The following is a 24,696-nucleotide window of genomic DNA, read 5'->3' as shown; positions in this document are numbered from 1 at the left end:
CAGCAGGGCTGCACCCTGAGAGGCCGCCCTCTTCTGGCGTGATCTGCATCATCCATCCTCAAGCCTAAGAACTTCCTGTTGCTCAGAAGGCTGTTTCCTGTCTTCACTTTATCTTCCATCTGAAGCAAAACTTGGTAGGTTTTTGTTTTGTTTTTTTTAATGTGGACCATTTTTGAAGTCTGTATTGAATTTATTACAATACTGTTTCTATTTTAGTGTTTTTGTTGTTGTTGTTTGTTTGTTTGTTTGTTTTAAATCTGGGTCACAAGGGATGTGAGATCTTGGCTCCCTAACTAGCGATCGAACCCAGACCCCCTGCACTGGAAGGCGAAGTTTTAACCACTGGAACACCAGGTAAGGCCTGTGGTGGATCTTATGACAAGCAGCTCAAGTTGCTGCTCTGTCCTGTGTGTCCAGAAAGCTGGATACAAATTCACTGATGGCTGATTTCAATATCTTCCACATTAGGCCCGCTTGGAAGAGTATTAGAAATATCTGGGTTGAGAAAGATTTCTGTCCTTTCATCAGAAACATCAACTTGTTCACTTTAAACTTGTTAGGAAAAAAAAAAAAAATCTCCCTGCAACTAAAATAGTAATCGAAATCAACCTCAAATAAGGAGTTGAAGCAGAGATGGAATGGGGGTTGGTTTACCAGGTAGAAAAATCTGTGTATTAGGAAAGGGGGGGACGGGGGGCGTTGTCTCTAGTTGTGGTGCAATCTACTCTTCTATGATTACATATTTATTTGTACATACAAAGCTCTTTTCTAAAAAAGGAAGCTTGAATAATGAGTTTAAGATCTTTAGAGTGTTAACAGTAATGATGATTGTGTTTGTACCTTGAGTCACTAACATGAGCACGAAATAATCACATTAATATATTTTCCTAAATAGCCTTCACTTCGTAAGACTCTTATTTGAGTGGAGAGTAATACAATCCATTGACTTTATCTTTTCTGGACAGAAGTTCCAAATTCATATTTCATTCCCTCGGCTTCCTCCTGTGCCTCAGGTACAAACCTGAAGCCCGGGTGGGGCCATTCGCACTGGATTATAAACTGTAAACAGTGGATGGAGAGGGAAGCACAGAAGGAAGAAGCCACCCTGAGCTTCCCTAATGAGAGAAGACTTAACATTTTTTGCTGCGGGTTTGAAACGTGGCCTCAGGGACCGCTGTTTGCCCACTCATCATCTCAAGAATCATCAGCGGCAGGCAGCTCCCTTTCTCCTGCAGTTCTAAGCTTCACCGCTAAGAGGCGCTGCTGTCTCGAGTTCCACCGCAGAGATACCAAACTGAAAGTTGGGAGGGGTGGGGGAAATCAATGAGGGTGAGATCATTTCCTCCGCGCGTCTTTCCACTTCGGGGAATGTTTTTCAATTAAAACGCCAGACACAGATAATCATCATTCATGGCCTGCCTCTTTCAGAGCTCGATTGGAGGCAAGGGCCGGCAGGACCAAGGCTCTTTATTTTAAGGAGCTGCCTGCGCCATGGAAAGAGATGCCACAAATAGACCTGGGAAAAATAAGAGAATGGGGACTTAGCAGATGCTCAGAGCCATTTTTCTTTATAAATATCTCTGTCCACTTCCCACTCCCTTCCATGTCACTGCAGGCCATTAGCACTCTATTTTTGTTGCCAGCAAGGTCTGGGCTGGGGGCCTACCCTGCTTCTCCTCCCAGCAGATAATCTCATGGGGACAACATTCCTGGGCCCAGGGTTTGACATCTTGTTATTTTTATGCCAGTAGATTGCAGTATCATAACAGCATACACCTTGTGCCAAAGAATGGCTTCCAGGCTGACAAAGTTTAGGAGAGATTATCTTGAAGGTAAACTCCGGGATCTCAAAATGCTCTCTGGGTACTTTATTTAAACCCATTGCAAAACAGGTGACAAAAATATATACATCTAGAGGGTGACCTAGAAAATAGTACCGTATCTTCTCCAGTTGCATAATCACCCAAAGAAGGCCTGCCTGAGTCTAGAGAACATAGATGGCCTGCTGGTTGTGATTACAATCGGGGTCCAAGAAAGGGGACACATCACCCTTGTTGCTGTTGTTTAGTCGCTCAGTTGTGTCCAACTCTCTGTGACCCCATGGACTGCAGCACACCAGGCTTCCCTGTCCTTCACCATCTCCCAGAGTTTGTTCAAACTCATGTCCACTGAGTCGATGATGCCATCCAACCATCTCATCCTCTGTCGTCCCCTTCTCCTCCTGCCTTCAGTCTTTCCCAGCATCAGGGTCTTTTCCAGTGAGTCGACTCTTCACATCAGGTGGCCAAAGTCTTGGAACTTCAACACCAGTCCTTCCAGTGAAAATTCAGTGTTAATTTCCTTTAGGATGGACAGTATACAGATTATGAAGATTTAAGGTTTGGTCTCCTTGCTGTCCAAGAGACCCTCAAGAGTCTTCTCCAGCCCTGCAGTTCGAAAGCATCAATATTTCAGTGCTCAGCCTTCTTTATGGTTCACCTCTCACCCTAGATGTATCCAAAAGCATCCTCTGCTTTCCTACTCAAATTGCAATTCTACTGTGAACCTTTTGCCATAAATTGTGATCTGGGGGTAGAAGGTGGATACTGCCTGAAGCTGCAGCCAGACCAAAGTGTGATTTCTCCGTGGAGAACAATGGATTTGGATTCAGGGGAAGGAAACAGAGTCCAAGGGCAATGCTAAATAGAGGATACAGAAAGAGGTCCCCCAGCCACCAGGCACTTGGAAGCTGTGGGTACAAGATGGGGATGGCCGGGTCACCGAGGGGCGCTGAAAATAGGACCTGAGGCAGCAGGACTCAGCCTGATGTTGGACCATGTGAAGTGGCTCTTTTGTTTTGGCCAGAATCAGATGGCTCTGGAGCCAAGCAATCCTGAATACACACACGGTCTGCCAATGCTGGTGGACAGTCCTGCTCCAATCTAGGGCTGCTGGCTCCTGAACTCTTAGAATATGGAGCCTGAATTGATCACACCTCCCAGGTGCCCTTGCATCACTGCACCTTCCCTAAACTCTTTGGGTTTTGGTGTCAATTGTCCTGAACCTTTCTTTTCTAACATACCCAACAAATAGCATCTCCATGGAAGACGCTCCGTTAGTCAGCTTGGCCACAGTGCTGCTTGCTATACAATTAAACCAGAGGATGGTTTAGGCACATTTCATGTCCTACTAATTCTTATTCTGCCTTTCTTGTTTCCAATCATCAGATGACCCTGTGACCTGGAAGGAGGCATTTGAGGGCCTGCTGGTCTATAAGATGGGGAACAAAGGAGAATCTACAGGACAAGGTTTTCACAGGTACGTTTATTTATCAGCATCTCTACTGCAGATAAGTAAAAACTGCTGTAAAAAGTCTAATAGGCTTGGGCTTCATTTGGGGGTCTCTGGAAGATGGCATCATGATAAAAAAAAAAAAGAGGCAGCTCCTGTCCAGGACTCTGTACTCCCTGGACCAAACGCCGGCTTCATGGGAAGCATCTGGGTGCCATGACAACCAGAGCTGCAGTGGATGGGAGGCTGCTGGCTGAACTGGGTGCTGCAACTTCCAGAAAGGAAAGAAAAAAAGAAGGGTCCACCTTCTAGTTCTCAACTCTGTCTCTTCTTTGTCAGAAAGCTGGGTGGAGTATGCAGATACACTACTTGATAGCTCCTGAGGAGGGGTACCTCTGGGGGTAGGAAAAAATCCCAGAAACCCAAAAAGTTCCTGTAAGTGATCTGACAGATTCAAAGGCATTTTCATCCTTCCAGGTTCACATTTTAGAGAATTTCCCTATAGAGGAAATTTGAAGAATTTCTTAGAAAATAGTACAGAATAGACACCATATACCAAAATCCAATCACATTCATAATGAGTTTTTTCATGCTTATCTTCTTTCCATTCATGAGTGAATAACAGTCACAGTTGTCCTGCTCAACTCATCTGTACCCATTCCATGATCCAATCCTGAGTTGTTCAGCTCCAGAAAGGCTTCCTTGAAACTATGATAGGTGGTCATACCTCTCGGCGGATTCATCACTATTAAAATATTCTAAGCCTGTGCTGTCTGTTGTACTGGCCTCTCATTCAAGAGTCTCAAGGTAAACAGATTTATGAGACATGAATGTCAGATGAGGGGGAAGTTTTTTATAAACACTTTTTCAGGATAACACCAATAGTGGTGCCTACTATATTTTAAAGAATAACCTCATCTTGGGAATGAGTGTATAGGCTCCTACAAACACTATCTTGAAGGGAAAAAAAATGCATCGGTCAAACTGTGTGCTTTATGCATTCATATGTCAGTTTCATTTCTCAAAATTGACTCGCTTCTGGACCTTGATGGGCATAGATCACTTTTGGAAAGTGAATGTATTCCATTTGAAAGACTTCAGATAGTCAGCAGTCGACTTCTCTTTGCAGAGGTTTCCCAAGTAACTACATTCAGCCCAGCAGATTCCTAGCCCAGGGTTTTAGAGAGATGACATTGACAAGGGTGATAAATGCAGGTAAAACACTCAAGAGTTAAGAGGCTGACTCTGGGGCCAGGCAGCCCAGGGTGAGAGCCGAGCCACATACCAACGCTGGCGGGCCCCACCTGAATTCAGAATTCCTTGGCTCCAGTGCTGATTTTTTACCCTTTCTAGTTTCCAAAAATGGCCATTTCATTTGATTCCATTCAGTTGTAACCTCTGCTGCCTTAGGCTTGGGCCTGAAATCATAAACACAAACCACATTGAATTTCCACGGGTGGGTTACAGTAGTTATGGTAGTACTATAGGACAGAAGTTAGGTAACTGTTTATATGGAGAAGGAAATGGCAACCCATTCCAGTATCCTTGCCTGGAAAATCCCACGGACAGAGGAGTCTGGTGGGCTAGAGTTCACGGGGTCGCAAAGAGTCAGACATGACTGAGCCACTGCGCACAATCACTTCTGAGTGCAGGAGTATAGCCATGCTTTTGAGTTTTAAGTAAGTGTCATAAAATACAAACACCAACGTTTGGATCTAAAGTAGCCTACATGCTCCCACAGGGTCCAAGTATCTTGGGTACCTGATACTTTTTTGACCACAAAAGTTTAAAAAGAGTTATTCGCTCTGACTATTCTGCAACGCAGTTGTAGACTGAGAGCTGATGATGTGTTGACAGTGAGCTTCTGTTAGGTACAAAGCAGAAGGATGACTCTTTGATATAATTACAGAGAGTTACACACAGCATGGTAAATGCCTTTCAAAACCATTTGGTCTGCAAAAATTCAATTCAACCTGCACTGGGCCACCAGTCACACCAGTGTTTACCCATTGTTTATTTTACTCTTCTGTACTCCACACAATTTCTTTTGTCAGGTCATCTCCTAAGGCTAAACGGAAGCTAACTTCTACCCACACAAAATATTGCATTGCAGTTGACCAAAATATTTAGTTTGGGTTTTTCCATAAGATGTTATGGGAACACTTGAACGAACTTTTTTGTCCAACCCGATATATTCAGTCACTTGTTAAGCAGCTTTATTTATTTATTTATTTTATTAGTTGGAGGCTAATTACTTCACAACATTTCAGTGGGTTTTGTCATACATTGATATGAATCAGCCATAGAGTTACACGTATTTCCCATCCCAATCCCCCCCTCCCACCTCCCTCTCCACCCGATTCCTCTGGGTCTTCCCAGTGTACCAGGCCAGAGCACTTGTCTCATGCATCCCACCTGGGCTGGTGATCTGTTTCACCATAGATAATATACATGCTGTTCTTTCGAAACATCCCACCCTCACCTTCTCCCACAGAGTTCAAAAGTCTGTTCTGTATTTCTGTGTCTCTTTTTCTGTTTTGCATATAGGGTTATCATTACCATCTTTCTAGATTCCATATATATGTGTTAGTATGCTGTAATGTTTTTTATCTTTCTGGCTTACTTCACTCTGTATAATGAGCTCCAGTTTCATCCATCTCATTAGAACTGATTCAAATGAATTCATTTTAATGGCTGAGTAATATTCCATGGTGTATATGTACCACATCTTCCTTATCCATTCATCTGCTGATGGGCATCTAGGTTGCTTCCATGTCCTGGCTATTATAAACAGTGCTGTGATGAACATTGGGGTGCACGTGTCTCTTTCAGATCTGGTTTCCTCAGTGTGTATGCCCAGGAGTGGTATTGCTGGGTCATATGGCAGTTCTATTTCCAGTTTTTTAAGAAATCTCCACACTGTTCTCCATAGTGGCTATACTAGTTTGCATTCCCACCAACAGTGTAAGAGGGTTCCCTTTTCTCCACAACCTCTCCAGCACTTATTGCTTGTAGACTTTTGGATAGCAGCCATCCTGACTGGCGTGTAATGGTACCTCATTGTGGTTTTGATTTGCATTTCTCTAATAATGAGTGATGTTGAGCATCTTTTCATGTGTTTGTCAGCCATCTGTATGTCTTCTTTGGAGAAATGTCTGTTTAGTTCTTTGGCCCATTTTTTGATTGGGTCATTTATTTTTCTGGAATTGAGCTCAGGAGTTGCTTGTATATTTTTGAGATTAATCCTTTGTCTGTTTCTTCATTTGCTATTATTTTCTCCCAATCTGAGGGCTGTCTTTTCACCTTACTTATAGTTTCCTTTGTAGTGCAAAAGCTTTTAAGTTTCATTAGGTCCCATTTGTTTAGTTTTGCTTTTATTTCCAATATTCTGGGAGGTGGGTCATAGAGGATCCTGCTGTGATTTATGTCAGAGAGTGTTTTGCCTATGTTCTCCTCTAGGAGTTTTATAGTTTCTGGTCTTACGTTTAGATCTTTAATCCATTTTGAGTTTATTTTTGTGTATGGTGTTAGAAAGTGTTCTAGTGTCATTCTTTTACAAGTGGTTGACCAGTTTTCCCAGCACCACTTCTTAAAGAGGTTGTCTTTTTTCCATTGTATATTCTTGCCTCCTTTGTCAAAGATAAGGTGTCCATAGGTTCGTGGATTTATCTCTGGGCTTTCTATTCCATTCCATTGATCTATATTTCTGTCTTTGTGCCAATACCATACTGTCTTGATGACTGTGGCTTTGTAGTAGAGTCTGAAGTCAGGCAGGTTGATTCCTCCAGTTCCATTCTTCTTTCTCAAGATTACTTTGGCTATTTGAGGTTTTTTGTATTTCCATACAAATTGTGAAATTATTTGTTCTAGTTCTGTGAAAAATACCGTTGGTAGCTTGATAGGGATTGCATTGAATCTATAGATTGCTTTGGGTAGAATAGCCATTTTGACAATATTGATTCTTCCAATCCATGAACACAGTATATTTCTCCATCTGTTTGTGTCCTCTTTGATTTCTTTCATCAGTGTTTTATAGTTTTCTATGTATAGGTCTTTTGTTTCTTTAGGTAGATATACTCCTAAGTATTTTATTCTTTTTGTTGCAATAGTGAATGGTATTGTTTCCTTAATTTCTCTTTCTGTTTTTTCATTGTTAGTATATAGGAATGCAAGTGATTTCTGTGTGTTAATTTTATATCCCGCAACTTTACTATATTCATTGATTAGCTCTAGTAATTTTCTGGAAGAGTCTTTAGGGTTTTCTATGTAGAGGATCATGTAGCTTTATTTAAAAAGCTTTACAAGGACAAACCAGAGGGAGAAGCCAGTCGTCACTGGATTCAGACTGAGTAGTTGGATTTTTCATCTTATTTTATGCTCCAAGGAAACAACTGAATCTAAAAAACATAGACTCTTTTAGAATGCATGCTATACTTCTACTTGTCTTCTAGTGCAATGATCAGTTTTTCCACAACTTAAAAAGACAGCTTTGTACTTTTGTTGTTGAACTCCATACATGTGAAATTAACCACAGACAAAAAGACTCTTGAATCTTAAAATTTATTCTCATGATCTCCAAACTTTTAAAATGCAATGGTAACATTCTCTAATAAATTAAGGCCTACTATATGCTTGGGGTGAAATAATCAGTAATGAGAAGAGAAGTAATTTGTATTTCAGGTAGTCATTTTGATAAATGCACTTTGGGAGCTTCTTTTTTTGTGAAATGGGTGGTATGGAGATTGTCTTTATTGGAGATTTGGTTGGCAGAGGGATTTGGGTAAAAACTCAGATGAATAAAGACTCTGCCATTTTCTTGCTGTTCACCTTTGCTAAAATGGTTAGCATTATCATTGATGTATAACTTCTCAGCAAAATTCTTTTAAAGTCAGTTGTCCCTTTTATAAGGATACATCTATTTTATTTTACTTTTGTTATTACTTTTTTGGATGTGCTGCACGGCATGTGGGATCTTAGCCCCCCAACTAGGGATCAACCCAGCTCCCCCTACAGTGGAAGCTCGAGCCTTGACCACTGGACTTCCAGAGAAGTCCCAGGATATATTTATTTTAAAATTAAGAAACGTCATCTATGAAGTTACTTCATCCAATGTGAACCTAAATTGCAATGCATCACAAGATACTGAAATCACACTGTCACTGAGGACACACCATTCCTTATGATAAGAGACTCCTCCTGCCCACTATGTGGCATCTAAACCATATAAGACCAATGAGGGCCTTAGTCTTAACTGGTATTTTAAATAGTATTCAAAAGAATTTATTTTTAAAGAAGGCAAGTGGAAACAGAATACAAACATTTCCTCCTAAACCCCAATGAATCGCCTTATGTACTTGCTCACTCACCCATCTTAAGACCATTGGTTTAAGATTACTGTCTCTTTAACTGTGAGTCACTGGCACCAGAATTGTGAGAAATAATTATTTAAAATGTAGATTTCCAAAGTCTATTTTGGATGAACATTTCACGTTTTTGAAAGTGCAGTCTGGTAATCTTTATTTGAATAATAATAAATATTGAATATGTGTTGTTAGATAAGTCTCCAAAACTTTATATGTATATTAGACAACTTAATCCTTAGACTAGCACCATGGGGTATATATTCTTCTTATGCCCATTTTACAAGTGGAGAAGTTGAGGCACAGGGAGGTTAAATAACTTTCCCAAGGATCCATGCTAATAACTGGCAGAATCTGGATTCAAAACCAGAACTGGAATTAAAAATATTCTTAAGCACTGTGATGTTACTTCTCTAGATGATTCTAGTACACATGTGGTTTAGAATCTCTTATTTACATGATTTTCTGAACACTTGAAATTGGATGTATATGAAGATCATACTTAGCTGTTTCTGTGTCAAGTTACTTGTAAGATCAACAGGAGTTAATTTTTATTGATAAACATTAACCTCATTAGATTAGTAAATAATATGTCCCAGGAAAATAGAAAATTGAATATGCCAAAATGTACACAGTATTTGATAACTTCCTTAATTAATTTACAAATAATGACTAAAATTGCAAGTTTTTTTTTCTCTCACTTAGAGTCTTAACAAGACGAAAGAGGTCACGCTGCGGTCTGAACCCACGTGCCATTTCTTAACAAGAGTAACTGAGAACAGATGTTTCTAGAGCAGTGTCCCTGGCATCAGAATAAAAGAAGCAGCTCCATTTGGATGTTCTGTGCAGGTGGGGTCTATTTTTAGTCTCTCCAGCTATATCTGTGGAGTGGAGGATAGCAGATGATCTAGTCTCTTAACCAGTGCTCAAAGACAAATAACCCATTAAAACAGCATTAGCATCGAAGGCACAGAGGTGTTGCTCTTGGGGTCTGAACACAGCCAGGATCTCTGACTAGGTTTCACTTTAAGGTGTTGGGTGTACCAGTGATATGTAGTCACTCATGTAACTGCTAAGGTCAGTAGCCCAAGGGAGCGTGTTAAAAGTACAGACCCAGGACTTCTCTGGCAATTCAATGGTTAAGACTTCGCCTTCCAACGCAGCCAGTGTGGGTTAGATCCCTGGTCAGGAAGCTAAGTTCCCACATGACCTCTTGGCTATAAAACCAAAACATAAAATACAGAAACAATATCGTAACCTATTCAATAAAGACTTAAAAAATGGCCCACAGGGGGGAAAAAATTAATGCTTATAATATATCTTAAAAAAAAGACAAACCCTTGGGACTCACTTTCAGAGATTCTGTCCAATGAGGTTTCCAGGACTCACATTTTATGAGAGACCCCAGGTGAGTTCAGTGAAGGTGGTTTGATTACCACACTGAGAAAAAAATGATGAAGAAAAGAGTCACCACTAGAATGAATATAACTGAAACAGAAGATAACACTTTGAATAATGAAAACTATCAATCGCATAGAGCGGCACAGAGATGGACCTCAAAATTTTGGTTTTTCCTCTTTCCACCTCAAAAGATGGAAAGAGGAGAAAACAAAAGACCATGGAAAATGATGAATGCAGGAGGCAAGGAAAGGAATGAAGCTGATTCTCAAAGGTCCTTCCTCAGCTGCCTCTTTCTTTGGCTGAGAACAAGGACAAAAGAGCCATTGTATATCACCCCCGGTCTGCATGACATCTGATGACCAAAGAAGGTGGCCATTTGGGGGCCATCTTTTGATCGCCACGTAGGGCCACACAGAGGTCGCACTGGGAATCAACCGGATCAACCAGGAGCCAAGGGTGGTCTACTCTGGTTCCTGAAGGAGGACGTGATTGGATTGTTTGACTAATGGGCTGGCAGGAAACGAAAGCCTGATACTCATGGACTGCCCAGGTCCTCTGGATAAGCAGAACTGTTTGGCGAGTGGGTCTTATCCACTAGAGCAACGCAGGGAAAGAAACTGCTGCTAGGCCATTTGAGTCTCTGCCAGCTTCCGAGGTCAAGGTGGCACATAATATTTGTAATATTGTGATTATAATAAGAAATGTGGGCCTGGTCTTTATTCTGTTCCTGGCACAGAGCTTCTGAAATCCTTGGAACTTCCTAAGCACGGAGAACAATAAAGGTGTCTTTTGTTATGTTAATGAAGCGACTTTTGGAAAGCCTCTCCAGTGACTAAGAATGGAGCCTTAGGTTGCCAGGGGAACCAGCCAGGCGATTAGAGGTGGGAACTTCCAGCCCCAGCCCTAGACCTCCAGGGAGGAAAGAGCGGCTGGAGATTGAGTTCAGTCGATGGCCAATGATTTAATCAACCGTGCCTATGTGTGAAGCCTCTATAAAAACTCTGAAGGACTGGGTTTGGAGCACTTCCAGGTTGGTGAACACGTGGAGATTCAGAGAGACTGGTGAGCCCAGAGGGCATGGAAGCTTCACATCCCCCCCGCTCACCACCACACACATCACTTGCTCTTTGCATCCCTTCCATCTGGATGTCCCTGAGCCTTTTATGATATCCTTTTATGATAAATCAATAATCAAGTAAGCCAAATGTTTCTCTAAGTTTGTGAGCTGCTCTAGCAAATTAATCCAACCCAAACAAAGAGGTTTGTGGGAACCTCTAATCTATAGCCGAGTGGTCACCTGGGCTTCTGATTGATGTCTTCAGGGGAGGAGGGCAGCCTCGTGGGACAAGCCCTTATCACTGGACTTCGATGCTGTCTCCAGGTAGATAGTGTCAGAGCTGGGTGGATACTAGGACCCCTAGCTGTGTCGGAGTTGCTGGCTGGTGTGAAAAGAGAAACCACATGCACACATTGACACTGGCAACAGGTAGCTTTCTTTCTCTTATCCTTTGCTCCCTACCTGAAAACGTCAGGGTGTGAAGGAAAATCCAGGCTGTGCTAGTGTATTAAAGTTACCTGTAGTGCAATGCTGTTTATATTTGTCATGTTTCTCTACCTGTTGACTTCTTTCATTCACACACAGTTTTTACTGCTCACTGTTTAAATGGCTGCTCCATTATTTTAATCCTTGGCTCAGAGGTGACCGTGAGTAAGAGCCCCCATCCTTAGGTACCAGAAGTAAATATATTTCACAGACAAGAAGACACTATGCACATTTCTTCACCATGGAAATTTGCAGCATTATGGACAGAGGAGCCTGGTAGGCTACAGTCCATGGGGTTGCCAGGAGTCGGACATGACAGAGCGACTTCACTTTCACTTTTCAACAGAAGGGCTTGAAGAGCAGAGTTGTCCCCTTGCTGACGTGTGGTGTTCCACACCCACAGCATGCACCCTCCTGAGACTCAACTTTGAGTTGAAGGTTCCTGATCAGAAGGCTGTCCGAATGGGGGCTTACTGACTGCACACGGGGCAAGAGCACCCTTTCTACTTGGGGGGTTTATTTAGTGGTAACATCAAATACACACAGACACAGCTTGGGAGGTGTGAAGGGAGAGCCATGTGAATTTTGAGATGTTGAAGATCTTACACACTGATTCCTGCATGGTGGCTCTCAAATGGAACACATTCACTTGGGTGTTCATGCCAACACATGCTTATCCATCATCATGGCTCTGGGGCTGGATCAGAAATATTGAAATTAAGGGACTTCCCTGGTGGTCCCAGGAATTAAGAATGGTCTCCCAAAGCAGGAGACAGGTTCGATTCCTAATCAGGAAACTAAGATCCCAAATGCTGCAGGATAACCAAACCTTCGCGCCACAACTAGAGCAGCCTACACGACTCAACAAAAGACCCAGCCCAGCCCCTCTCCTTCCAAAAAAAGAAATATTGAACAATTAAGTAAATGAGTTACTTTAGAGCCAGAGCCCCATGTTAGCTCTGTCTTTATTTTAGCTTTGGATTCTGACTGAATGACAACTCTAGCTTGTTGCCTGTTTTCTCTTGTTTTCCTTAATGCTGCTGCTATGGGGTTTAAACCAATTTGGGTTTGCACCAGCTGGGTTTACAATAATCTAATAAATAAAATGTTTTGCAAGCTAAATGAAAACCAAAACCTTGTAGCTTAGAAATAAGTATTTAAAGATGGTAAGTAGATTCATAATGGAGACAAAGAAGGCAAACTCTTTCAAAGATCAGATAATTAGATAACATCTGATGAGGATGAGACAAAGGAATGAGGTAAAGCACATTCTGGTACATGGAAATACGGGAGTGAAATAAACGATAGCACAGCAGGCTGGCTCCGCCAAGCATGAACTGAGGTTCAGTTTGCTCTTTGTCAAACAAGTGGGCTTCCCTGATGGTTCAGATGGTAATCTGCCTGCAATGCAGGAGACTCAGGGTTGATCCCTGGGTTGGGAATATCCCCTGGAGAAGGAAATGGCTACCCACTCCAGTATTCTTGCCTGGGGAGTTCCATGGACTAAAGGAGCCTGGCAAGCTACAGCCCATGAGGTCGCAAAGAGTTGGACATGACTGAGCATCTAGGCACACACACAAAACAAGTGAATCTGGAACAGAGTTAGCACTGGCGAGGTCCTGCTGCAAGCTTCTATAGTGAAATATTTACTAAATTGCACCTTAAAATAAAGCCGAGGGCTATAACTCAGAAATGAGTGACAATGCCAAGAAAATCAGTGGACAGCAAGGATTTCCAAAGTGGACCACAACATCGGAAAATGCTTGAAAACACCAACTCACAGGGGGAAATAGCAGCCCTGGGCTTGGGGAAGATATTTTAAAACATGAGCCTTGGGATTTCCCTGGTGGTCCAGTGCTTAAGAATTTGGCTTGCAATGCAAGGGACTCGGGTTTGATTCCTGGTCAGGGAGCTAAGACAACACATGGCGTGGGGATACTAAGCCAGCGGACCACAACTACTCAGCCCACGTGCCAAAACTAGAGAGTCCGTGTGCCGGGACTAAGACCTGATGCAGTCATTAAAGAAATAAATAGATATTTTTTTTAATACAAAATAAATAAATCTTGGACCCTTCCCAGGGGAAAAGGAATCTAATAAAGGAGACAGATGATGGGCAAGTAAACAATGAGATGCAGTAAAGAATAGATGTAAGGGGTTCTACCCTAGGAGGCTGGAGAGATGCTTCGTGGATGCATTCTGTTAGGGGAAATTTCCCAATCGTGGACCTTCCATGGAAATTTTTCTTGCTTTCAAGTGTCCTGACTCATGAGTGTAAGAGAAATAGATCAGCTTTTTGAATATGTCATTTTAGACCTTGTATGTCTTCAAAAGTGCTAAAAGTCACAGTGGAGCTGCCAATGTATTGCCTTACTCAAAAAAGCACTTTCACTGTGGTGTTTTCTAGGCAACCATCTTCTGTTTTCATCTTTCTTTGACTCAAATTCATAAAGTCATTGAATTTTAGAGCTTTTTGTAACCTGAAAGAGAATCTTGTCTGATTTATACATTTGATGAAGAGTGAAAAATTTTTTTGAGTAAAGCAGATTTGGGTTAAAACCACTGCTCCATTGCTGAGGAACCTTAGACAATTTACTTAAGTTCTTTTAGCCTTGATGGCCTAACTGAAATGAATTTATATCAAAATGAATGTACAGTGCTTGGTACAGTAATCTCTCATAAGTAATTCATGATTATTATTTTTTTCAGTCCCAGGTAGACTAAGTGACTTGTTCAAGGCCATTCAGCAAGGTGAGGAAGAATTCAGATTAATAAGGAGTTTTCTAGGCAGGTGCTCTTACTACTATATGACATTAGTTTGCAGTTCCCTCCCAAACAATGTTTACTTTTCAAGTTTGATATTGAAACTCAAACTAAAAATCATAATTTATCTACTTAAAAAGTAATTGTAATATTTATTGGGACCATATGTAACCTTGTTCTGTTTTCCAAGTCTCCTGTAAATCTGTTATCATACTTTCATAATTTAAAAAATTTTCTTTTAATTTACTTCTCAAAAAAAAAAAAAAAAAGAAAGAAACTTAGCAAAAGTGCAATGTAGGGCTTCCCTGGTGGTCCAGTAGTTAAGAATTCTCCTTGCAATGCAAGGGACACCAGTTCAATCCCTTGCCCAGGGAAGATCCCACATGCAGGGGGAACTGAGCCGGTGAGCTGAAAGTCCTGAGCCCACTCACATGGAGCCTGTGCTGCTCAACAGAAGCAGCCCCCACAGTCAGAAGCCTGCGTACCACAGCTAGAGCGCAGTCTCTCCTCTCTGCAACTAAAGGGAGCCCATGTGCAGCAATGAAGACCCAACACAGCCAAAAAATAAATAAGGAAAGCAAGAAAGAAATATATGTATTTTTAAGTGTGATTAATTGCAGTCCAACTCTATGCTCAAGTACTCTGTTAGGTGTTTACAAATGACATCTCATTTCATTGTTACCTAATCTGAAACATAGTTATTGTTCTACTCTTAAAAAACTGAGGCTCAGAGAAATAACTCACCCAAAGTCAGGTCTGTCTGTCCCCCAAACCTATCTATGCATGAATAGCATTGCATGCCTGTATTGTCCAAATGGAAACTGGGCTGGAGGAAGTCTCCTTAGTAGACTAAGAACATGCAATTTCACGTAAAGGAGTGATGAAAACCACCAAGTAAGAGTCAGAATTACTAATCTTTATTTGACTAAAAACTTTGTTAAATGGACCCTCCTACTTTGAACATCTGCTCTGACTCATCTGATTCACAGTGATGCTGCTCTGCTAGGTCTGAAATGAAGAATGAAATGAGATGACTGTTAAATGTCTACCAAATGACACTCCCCCTTTCTTATATGTTAACATACTTTGGCCACAGCTCTCCAGCTAGACTGAGTGTTTTAACCTGTGATTACATGTGATTAGGTGTGGCCATAAGACTAAGTTCTCACCATTGATGTGTGAGTTTTGGCTGTAAGCCATATGGATGTGCTCTCTTCTACCATCTGCTCTCCCCTACAACTCGCTGTTCTGGGACAGAAAGTGGCAGAAATCCAGCTCTGACCATGGAGGGGAGGCCTCTATGTGGGTGACTGATAGCATCGTAACTGGAGAGGTACCCTGGAAGGATCTGCTTTGCTTACCTTGAAACTGGCAGCTGAGAGAGAAACCTCCATATCCTTCAAGGCACTGTGTCCCACAGTCTCTTTTCTGGCAGCTGTTCAGCTTTATCATAACTTAAATAGGGATGAAATAACTGGGGAAAGACTCCCTGGAGAAATGGACTTGAGTGTTACCTCAAAATATTTATTAAAGAGAAAAGGCAAAGACAGAGAAGAAAGACTATCATTTATCATTGTATGTTAGTGATCAGACACTCCTTTGTCCATTATGAAAGAAGGCAATCAAATCTATTCTTACAGTTTCACATTTTGACAGAATAGAATTGCTTCATAATGTAAAAAGCATACTCTAAATGCAAATTTCTAATAGATTAAATATCTTTAATTTTCATTAAAGTCTCTAGACCTAGCTTCTCTCTCCACAATTCAGGGAATTTTTAATGGAAAAAGAGGATTTATTGTGGTTCTATTTGTGGTTACAGAAAATTGTAGGATAAAACCAACTCTATGGCCCAACTGGAAAGGGCACAAGCAGTTACAATTGGACTATATCTGCTGTATCCTTAGTTAAGCAACCCTACAACTTATCTTTTTATTTTTAAAAAAATTTTGATTAGAGTATAGTTGCTTTTCAATGTTGTGTTAGCTTCTACTGTATAGCAAGGTGAGTCAGCTATACGTATACATATGTCTCCTCTCCTTTAGATTTCCTTCCCATTTCAGTCACCACCGAGCACTGTATCCTCTTAAAAGGGCCGTTTCACTCGAGACGTGATAGAAATAACCAGCACCAGGCTTGCTGACATAAACTAGAAAACCACTCTGAGACCTTGGATGAAAATCAATACAGGACTAATAAGCTAGTGAAAAGAAAAACAAAGCAGTAAGTCCTACAAGTCACTCTGGTTTTCTGCCTGGAGGCATTTTTGGGGGCAGCATTCAGGCAGGAGAAACTTGAGAAGATCATAGGCTCTCCTGAATTGAGGAAGCAGAGATCAGAGTCTGTCGGGATTGGGTTGAGTGGCATTTATAGCACAAAGTTCCAAAAGGCAGAAAGGTACGTACACAGAAAAAGAGTCCCAGAGACACGAGTGAGATTAACTTAGTATTGTGGAGCACTAAATGGGTCATGCAAGAGGGTAAAAGTCTCCGAGGCTGAGAAAAAGAAAGATTGAAGGCAGGAGGAGAAGGGGACAACAGAGGACGAGATGGTTGGATAGTATCACTGACTCAATGGACATGAGTTTGAGCAAGCTCTGGGAGATGATGAAGGACAGGGAAGCCTGGCATGCTGCAGTCCATGGGGTTGCAAAGAGTCAGACACAGCTGAGCAACTGAACGACAACAACAGTGGACTTAGTATGCTAACAGTGCCCACAGTTCAGCCAGGGCATACAGTGAACATAGAAGTGCACGTCTCTTTTCGAATTTTGAGTTTCTCCAGACACATGTCCAGGAGTGGGATATATGCCCCCACCTGGTCACCTCCTTTCCTTTCTTAGAACATTTTACTTCAGCAACAAGAGATGAGAGGCCAGCTCTCTCGCTCATCATAGCCCACCTTAAATACACAAAGAGACATTCGCCTGTGGAGTCTATGTTTTCTGATCAAGAGGAAATCCCATTCACGATAACTGTAAAAATGACAGAATTATCAATCCCAGTTTAAAAGGTTAATAACTACCCATTGTGTCACAATGGATGTGATGCTAAAAATGAAATTATTTGCTATAGAGTGGGAACAGACAGATAAAAAAACAAGGGTAATGAAAGATAGAGTATGAAAAAGATGAACAAAACTTTTAAGGGTGATAAAAAGGCTCATTAACTTGACTGTAGTGATGGTTTCCTGGGAGTTTATTATGTCAAAATTCATCAGATAATACCCTTTAATAGGGACAATTTATTTACATCAATTATACCTCAATGAAGTTGTAAAGCAAAACAACCCAACAGTTTTCTTTATATATATATATATATATGTCTTAGGAATAACCAGCCAGGCTATCCTTATACATAGACTACATGGAACATAGTTTACACATAGTTTACATGGAATTGTAGCCTTGTTATTAACCAGTTGCAATTTTATTACATTAAAATTTCATTATACCTCAAAAAACTAGGGTGTGAGTACATACCGAATGAACATCATATGGTTCTTGGATCAGCATAAAAGTTGTTTATATCTTTTGATCCTGCTCACTTCTGCAACTACGATTGTTTCAAGTCTACTGTTCCCAGTATTTTGAATGGCGCTGATATGCTATCCACCCCAAGCCCCAGAGACTTTATTTCTATTTCTACGTTATCACAGATCATCCACATTCTATATGCTAGACTCAATACTCTATTAATAGTCTGTGATCATGATTTGTGCTGATTATGGCACATTATGGATTTCTGTTCAGCAAACCTATTGTTTGATAATACTAGAAAATGGCTAAAGTGTGGATACATTTGTTTTTTTTAATACAGCCTTGTTGAGGTATAATCTGTAGACAAAGAACTGCTCACATTTAGTGTGTGCAGTTTGATGAGTTTGGACACAGGTAAGAACCTGTAATACCATCACCACAATCAAGATAATAGGCATATCTACACCTCTCACGGTTTCCTTATGTTCCTTTTTTTTGTTTGTTTGTTTGTTTGCTTCCTCATAGCTTTTTTTAGAACACTTAACATGAGATCTTAAAACATCTTCTGAGCAAATATTTAAAAAATAAACGTTAGTGATAATAGCCTCTTCTCCATGTTTGCCCTGAAAGCCAGGCAAGTGTGTGGGGGGTGACTGTGAGTCAAAGACACAGCTCAGTTTCTTGGGCTGTTAGAAATGCATTGTGGTTTCTATCCTTACCTTTCTCAGTAACTTACTTTCTTACTTTTTTTCCAACTTACTTTTTAAAATTCTGGTGCATTCGTTTCTTTCGTCCTTTACTCGGCTGTGTTATAACAAGCTTCCACCACTCCTTTTCCAACAAGTTTGGGTGTGAAAAAGGAATAACACACTCCCTTTAGATGTGAGAAATGTGAAACTTTTTAAGTGTTATTTTCAAGGGCCTTGAGGCAACTCCCAGATAACAAGATAGAGATATATTGTGAGTCTAGGTGAGCCCCATGGTGACTTTTACTTATAAATCATGCTTACTTCTCAGAAGGCTGGAGAGACACAAGCCCAGGAGTCAAAGAGGTTTAGGGCTAAATCTTCCCTCTCCAGACAATGGCGTATTTGCAGCAGAATATTCTATTTGCTTCCTAGGTGGTTCAGTGGTAAAGAATCTGCCTGCCTACACAACAGACACAAGTTAGATCTCTGGGTGGGGAAGATCCCCTGGAAGGAAATGGCAATCCGTTCCAGTATTCTTGCCTGGGAAACCCCATGGACAGAGGAGCCTGGCAAACTACAGTCCATGGGGTCACAAAAGAGCTGGACACAACTCAGTGACAGCACACACACACATCCTATTAAGAGTCTTGGGGGACATAGATACACTGGCGAGGTTAGTGGAAGGGGAGGAATTCCATTTTAGAGGGAAATTGTTACAAGATTATCTTCACTTTCTACATAGAGCAAAATGTCATTATTATTAACTGGTGAACTTGGCAGAGAAAAAAATTAGTCATATGGAATCGTGTATTAGCCCACAAAGGACTGCTTATTAGCGTTGTTCAAGTGGACATGGAGGCAGTATAGACACTTGATCTTGGTTCTTTTGGTTTCTATTTCTAGATATTTGCATACAGTTGTAAATTAGAGGCATGGGCACAGTAGTAGGTACCCCTTGATGGTCAACACTTAGCCTTGGCTGACTTCACAATGTGTCACCTCAGCTTTCTGAATATTACAAAACAGGAAATAGATACCCATATAGCCTCACTCCATAATTTAATCATTTCTCTATTGTTAGGTATATAGGTTTCTTCCCAGTTTTTACTATTATGAATGATCTGAAATACTTCTTTAAGCATGTGATTTCCCCCCAACATTTTGGAATATTTTATTAGGCTATAATTTCACTAGTTGAGGAGAAAAGTGTGTAAAAGGTCTACATTTTTTATTGCTTTTGATTCATATTGCTCAACTGCTTTCAAAAAGGACTAGAATAGTTTCTAATGCTGTCAGCAACTGATAATATTCTTACTAACAAAGTAATATTATTTAAAATAGTCTCTTTTTATTTAACAGAAAAAAATGTACCAGTGCAATTTCAAAGGGACTCCTCATGGCCCATTTATATTGGTATCTATTTCCTGTTTTGCAATATCTAGAAAGCAAATACTGATCTCAAGTGGATCGGAAATATTCTAGAGACACTTTCCCAGAAACACAGCTGTTGATTTCTGATTTCTGAGTTCAGCCTGCGCAAAATGTAAGGATCCAACCGTATACTTTCTCCTCAAACTGAGATTCTTGTTTGGATCACTTTGTGACTGGAGCAATTAAGAGACTCATCAGTGGAGACTGTGTGGAGGCAATGGAATCACGGTGCAATTAATGTTCTTATCTTTTTAATTTTAGGTAATAGCACTTCTCTTCTTCAGAAATAACATCTTCAGGGAAAGCATATTGAATTCAATCTGTTGTGTGAATATTTTCAGCTAGAGAAGGTACAGTATGTATGTATAAATGAACGTACAGACTGCTGCTGGTTTATTTTTGTTCTATAGCAGTATTGGAAATAGAACCGAGTTTTATATAGCATCTTCCAGAATCAGGGTAGCCCTAAGCTCTCTATGGAACAGTGATTTTAGTTATGTCCAAATAAAGCTCATCCTTAGAGTCAAAGGCAAAAAAATCCAGCTGATAAATCACTTCATCTTTCTATATAATATCATGTAGATGGTTTGATTTGGGGCTGCCATAATTGCCTGGTATTTTGGCTTTATGGATGCATCTTTTGCAACCACTCCCAGGGCCCTGCAGAAGGAAGAAGACTGTGAAGGATGCCCTAGATGACTCCCTCAGTAGGAATGGGAAAGTTCCTCTTGGAAACCAGTCATGGGAGCAGCGTGGCACTGGCAATTTTAAGATGTTCCCAAATCTACAAGGACAGATCTGTCTCAAAAGGAGCCATTCTGGCCTGTCCATGGGGGCAGGGTGGGGGGGGAGGGTTACAGTGGGTAGTAACTGAAACAGTAATTATTGTCCATGATATTCTGGCCTGTCTACTGAAGCGCCTGGTGGGTAAATGTATATGTGGGACTCTTTCCTCGTTATGTTCAGGAATAAATTTAGCAAACGTGTTTACCAAGAGTAGCATTTTATAGGCTGAACCACACATTTTGGTCTGTGATGTTGTAGGGATAGTCCTGCCTTGCATTTGTACACAAATATTCAGACTTTTTAAAAACCCACTTAGGCATCCTTGGGTTACCCATACAATAACACCTCAGCCATGTGCTGCAGGTCTTGTCAGTTCTACTCCTTAACTACATCTCAGTTTCTCTCTTTCCCCCTTCTGCCCTTCTAGCTGAAATTGTATCTTGCTCTCACAACTTGAGTTGCCACCAAGTTGGTCTTCCTACCCTCTTGAGGCTGTTGGCAACCTATGCTCCATAGAACAGCTTGAGGAAGCTTTAGACATCATAACTCATGTCTGTATGCCACTTAAACACCTTAATTGTTTTCAGAGTGCTGATAAAGATCTGAAGCATCTGACTACAGCACAGAGGCCCTGCATGATCCAGTTTCTTCCAGCCTCCACAGCTCACCTGCCCTCCATCTCTTCCAGCCCCTCCTGCTCCTCTAAGTTCCTCAAGCACAAGTCCAAACTGCCTTCCCCCCCTGAACACTGACACCAGCTGATACATCTGCCTGAAAACCTCTTCCTATGGCTGAATTCTTCTCATCTTTGGGGGTTTTAGTTCAAATATCAGATGAAGACCCAAGGTGATGGAAGAAGCATAAAAACTGGAAGGAATCTCATTCTCCTGGTTCCTCATATAGCACTCCTGCTGTAACTGATGCCAACCTGTGACTTAAGGGCATTTCTCTGCCACTCACTATGGAGACCCTAGATTATAGGGATGCTGTCTTCTAGCTTTGTTTTCTTAAATGAATTTTTACTGGAGGATAGTTGTTTTATGATATTGTAATCGTTTCTGCTGTACAGCGAAGTGAATCAGCCATATGATTACATATATCCCCTCCTTTTTGGATTTCGTTCCCACTTAAGTCACCACAGAGCATTGAGTAGAGTTCCCTCTGCTATATAGTACATGCTTGTTAGTTATCTACTTTATATATAGTATCAATATTTGTCTTTCTAGTTTTGTTTTGTTCTCATTCTTTTGACTACTGTGTTTAGGAAAATGGGGAAGATATTGCTGATGTAAAGCAATTCCCTAGCAGTTGAGACTGGTTCTGGCAGGAAGGACTTTGTTTAAGAACTAACAAAGATGCATGCTCATCAGCCCCTGTGGACCTAGGCACCCTTGGGTTCTCTTTAAAAAGGGAGAGAGTTCCCTCTTATAGGGAGAGAGCTCCTCTTGCTACATAGCTGTTTGAAAGCACCCTGATGACTTCCATTTGAAAAATGATCAGAAGACATCTCATTATGAGTTCTCTGATTTAAAATGGAACTGTATTTTAGGAACAGTTTCTACTCTGAAGTAATATTTCCTGTAAACTAGGGTGTCATAGAATGCAGCGATCTCTTCCTCTGGGATATTTTTCTCATCCAAATGTTGACTTGCAAATATAATTTTTTACATCCATTTGTGACTCACCCTCGCCTTTTTAACCTAGAGACTCCCTGGTGTTGGCTGGTCTCCTCTGAGTTATTCATCCAGGTCCGGAGCATATTGAATACATATGGCCTGTGTCACCTTGAACAGGCAAAACAAACAGAGGGTCATAAAAAAGAAACAAACATTACTTTCCTAACCAATCATAAGTGGAATGCATTTGCATCTCAGATAGTTTAATGTATCCTTAGTTTAGAATAATTCAATCACAAAATGGAAGTCTTAAAGGCTATTTGGCTTCATAACCTCACAGATGTATTGAATCTCCTAGGATGTGTCTCCACCAGCCTTCATCCAACGTCTATTCACCACCTTCAGCAGTGGCTATTGACTATCTCCTGGGGCTCACCATGTTTTCATGGATTTAATTGGTAGGAAGTTAAGTTGAGCCTAAATTTTTGGCTACTGATTTGGTCAACAAGGAATAAATGCTTTCATCCAGAACATCAGTTAAACAATACAGAGTCAAGAACAGAGCAGTGGTTAGCTTCTAGAGAACTCTAGAAGCATTCATCAACACAAACTCTGCCCTAAAATCTGGTTGCAATATTTAATGAGGAGACCATGGAAGTCTTGGGCAATCAAGGTACTCTATATATTCTACTAACATTTCTGGGTTATCCTAATCTAGAAAACTTTGGTGACCTCAGGTTTCCCTCTGACATCCCAGTGGTGGGCAATGTTATTAAGTAAGTTAAGTTCCAGGCAAAAATTTGACAAAGATTTATATAGATTAAAGCCCCTTCTCCCTTCACAAATTTTTCAAAATCCTCTCAAATTTCATCTATAGCTCATCTCCATATTAATACACACTATGATCATCCATGGGAAAGCCTGATTCTTTGATTTCATTACAAACTAAGAGATGTTCATCTCTCAGCATGTATCACTTGGTAATGATATCTTCCTTCCTTTCCTGGGGCTCTTGGCATTTAAGAATGCATGGTATTTACCCAATAGCACTAGGGAAATCGAGTGAATCCAAAATTCCCTACATCTTCCTCCACTCAGGATATGATATTTATGAGCCTTCTCCTCAATATTTAGTATTCACAAGCAAAACAAATTCTGCAAATATGTAAATCCTATATTTTTGATTTGGAGAAGGCTAAAGTATCCAAGCCACACAAAGTTGCTAAGAGGAAGAATATTTGGGGGAGAATGGATACATGTATATATATGACCCAGTCCCTTTTCTGTCCAACTGAAACTATCACAACACTGTTAATCAGCTATCCTCCAATATAAAATAAAAAGTTAAAAATTAAAGTAAAAAATTAAAAAGAAAAGAATATAGATTCTCACTGGTTCCAGTCTTAGGTGGGGAAATGGAGAATTATTGAGTTTTGAAAACAGCATGGGCCAGGGAAACAAGGAGGGGGGAAATATAGACTGACCATTTTTGTTGTGCAGTCGCTCAGTTGTGTCCAACTCTTTGCAACCCCATGGACTGCATAGCACATAGCACATCCGGCTTCCGTGTTCTTCACTATCTCCCAGAGTTTTCTCAAACTCATATCCATTGAGTCGATGAAGGCATCCAACCATCCCATTCTCTGTCACCTGCTTCTCCTCCTGCCCTCAGTATTTTCCAGCATCAGTGAAGAGTGAAAGTTGCTCAGTTGTGTCTGACTCTGTCACCCCATGGACTATACAGTCCATGGAATTCTCCAGGCCAGAATACTGGAGTGGGTAGCCTTTCCCTTCTACAGGGGATCTTCCCAACCCAGGGATCAAACCGAGGTCTCCCACATTGCAGGTGGATTCTTTACCAGTTGAGCCACAAGGGACGCCCAAGAATACTGGAGTGGACAGGGTCTCCTCAATTCTGTTAGAATATTTCCCCCCCAAACCACCCCCCACTGCGCCTCCCCCTCACCACCAGACACCCCCCCCCCCACCTTGTGCATCCTTTAAAAATGTGTACATTTGTATCAAAAAGGAAATGAGGTTAGCCTGGCATGACTGACTTGTTCAACTGAACTCATGCTGGCTGCTAATGATTGCTTTCTTTTTTAAATGCTCCCCAGCCATCTGTTTAATAATCTATTCTAGAATTTTGCCTGAGAAGAATCTCAATGCTAATGAAGTGGAAAGATCCCCAGGCAGAGATCAGAAGATGCAGGTTCTAGCCCAGGCTCTGTTGTCAGCTGGCCGAACGTTGCTGGGCCAGCTTCTTTACTGTGTAGTTCCGTTTCATCTCTAAAAATGACAGGGCCGGGATAGAAGATTTCAGTGACTGCTTCCAGCTATAAATCTAGGATTCTTCCAT

The 24,696-nt window shown here is 41.0% G+C and overlaps 1 long non-coding RNA gene across 2 annotated transcripts; it reads left to right on the top strand.

Moving 5' to 3' along the window:
- LOC133044670 (uncharacterized) lies at window positions 1-24,195 on the top strand. Of its 2 annotated transcripts, XR_009690021.1 has the most exons (5): window positions 1-134; window positions 3,207-3,297; window positions 9,336-9,479; window positions 20,197-20,285; window positions 21,309-24,195. It is a non-coding gene; the product is annotated as an uncharacterized LOC133044670 (long non-coding RNA). The 2 variants fall into 2 exon arrangements; XR_009690020.1 differs by lacking the exon at window positions 9,336-9,479 and having other exon boundaries at window positions 8-134.
- The last annotated feature ends 501 nt before the right edge of the window (window positions 24,196-24,696 follow it).

Source organism: Dama dama, chromosome 23, assembly GCF_033118175.1.
Source record: "Dama dama isolate Ldn47 chromosome 23, ASM3311817v1, whole genome shotgun sequence".
NCBI lineage: Eukaryota > Metazoa > Chordata > Mammalia > Artiodactyla > Cervidae > Dama > Dama dama.
This window is presented reverse-complemented; position numbering and strand designations above follow the sequence as displayed.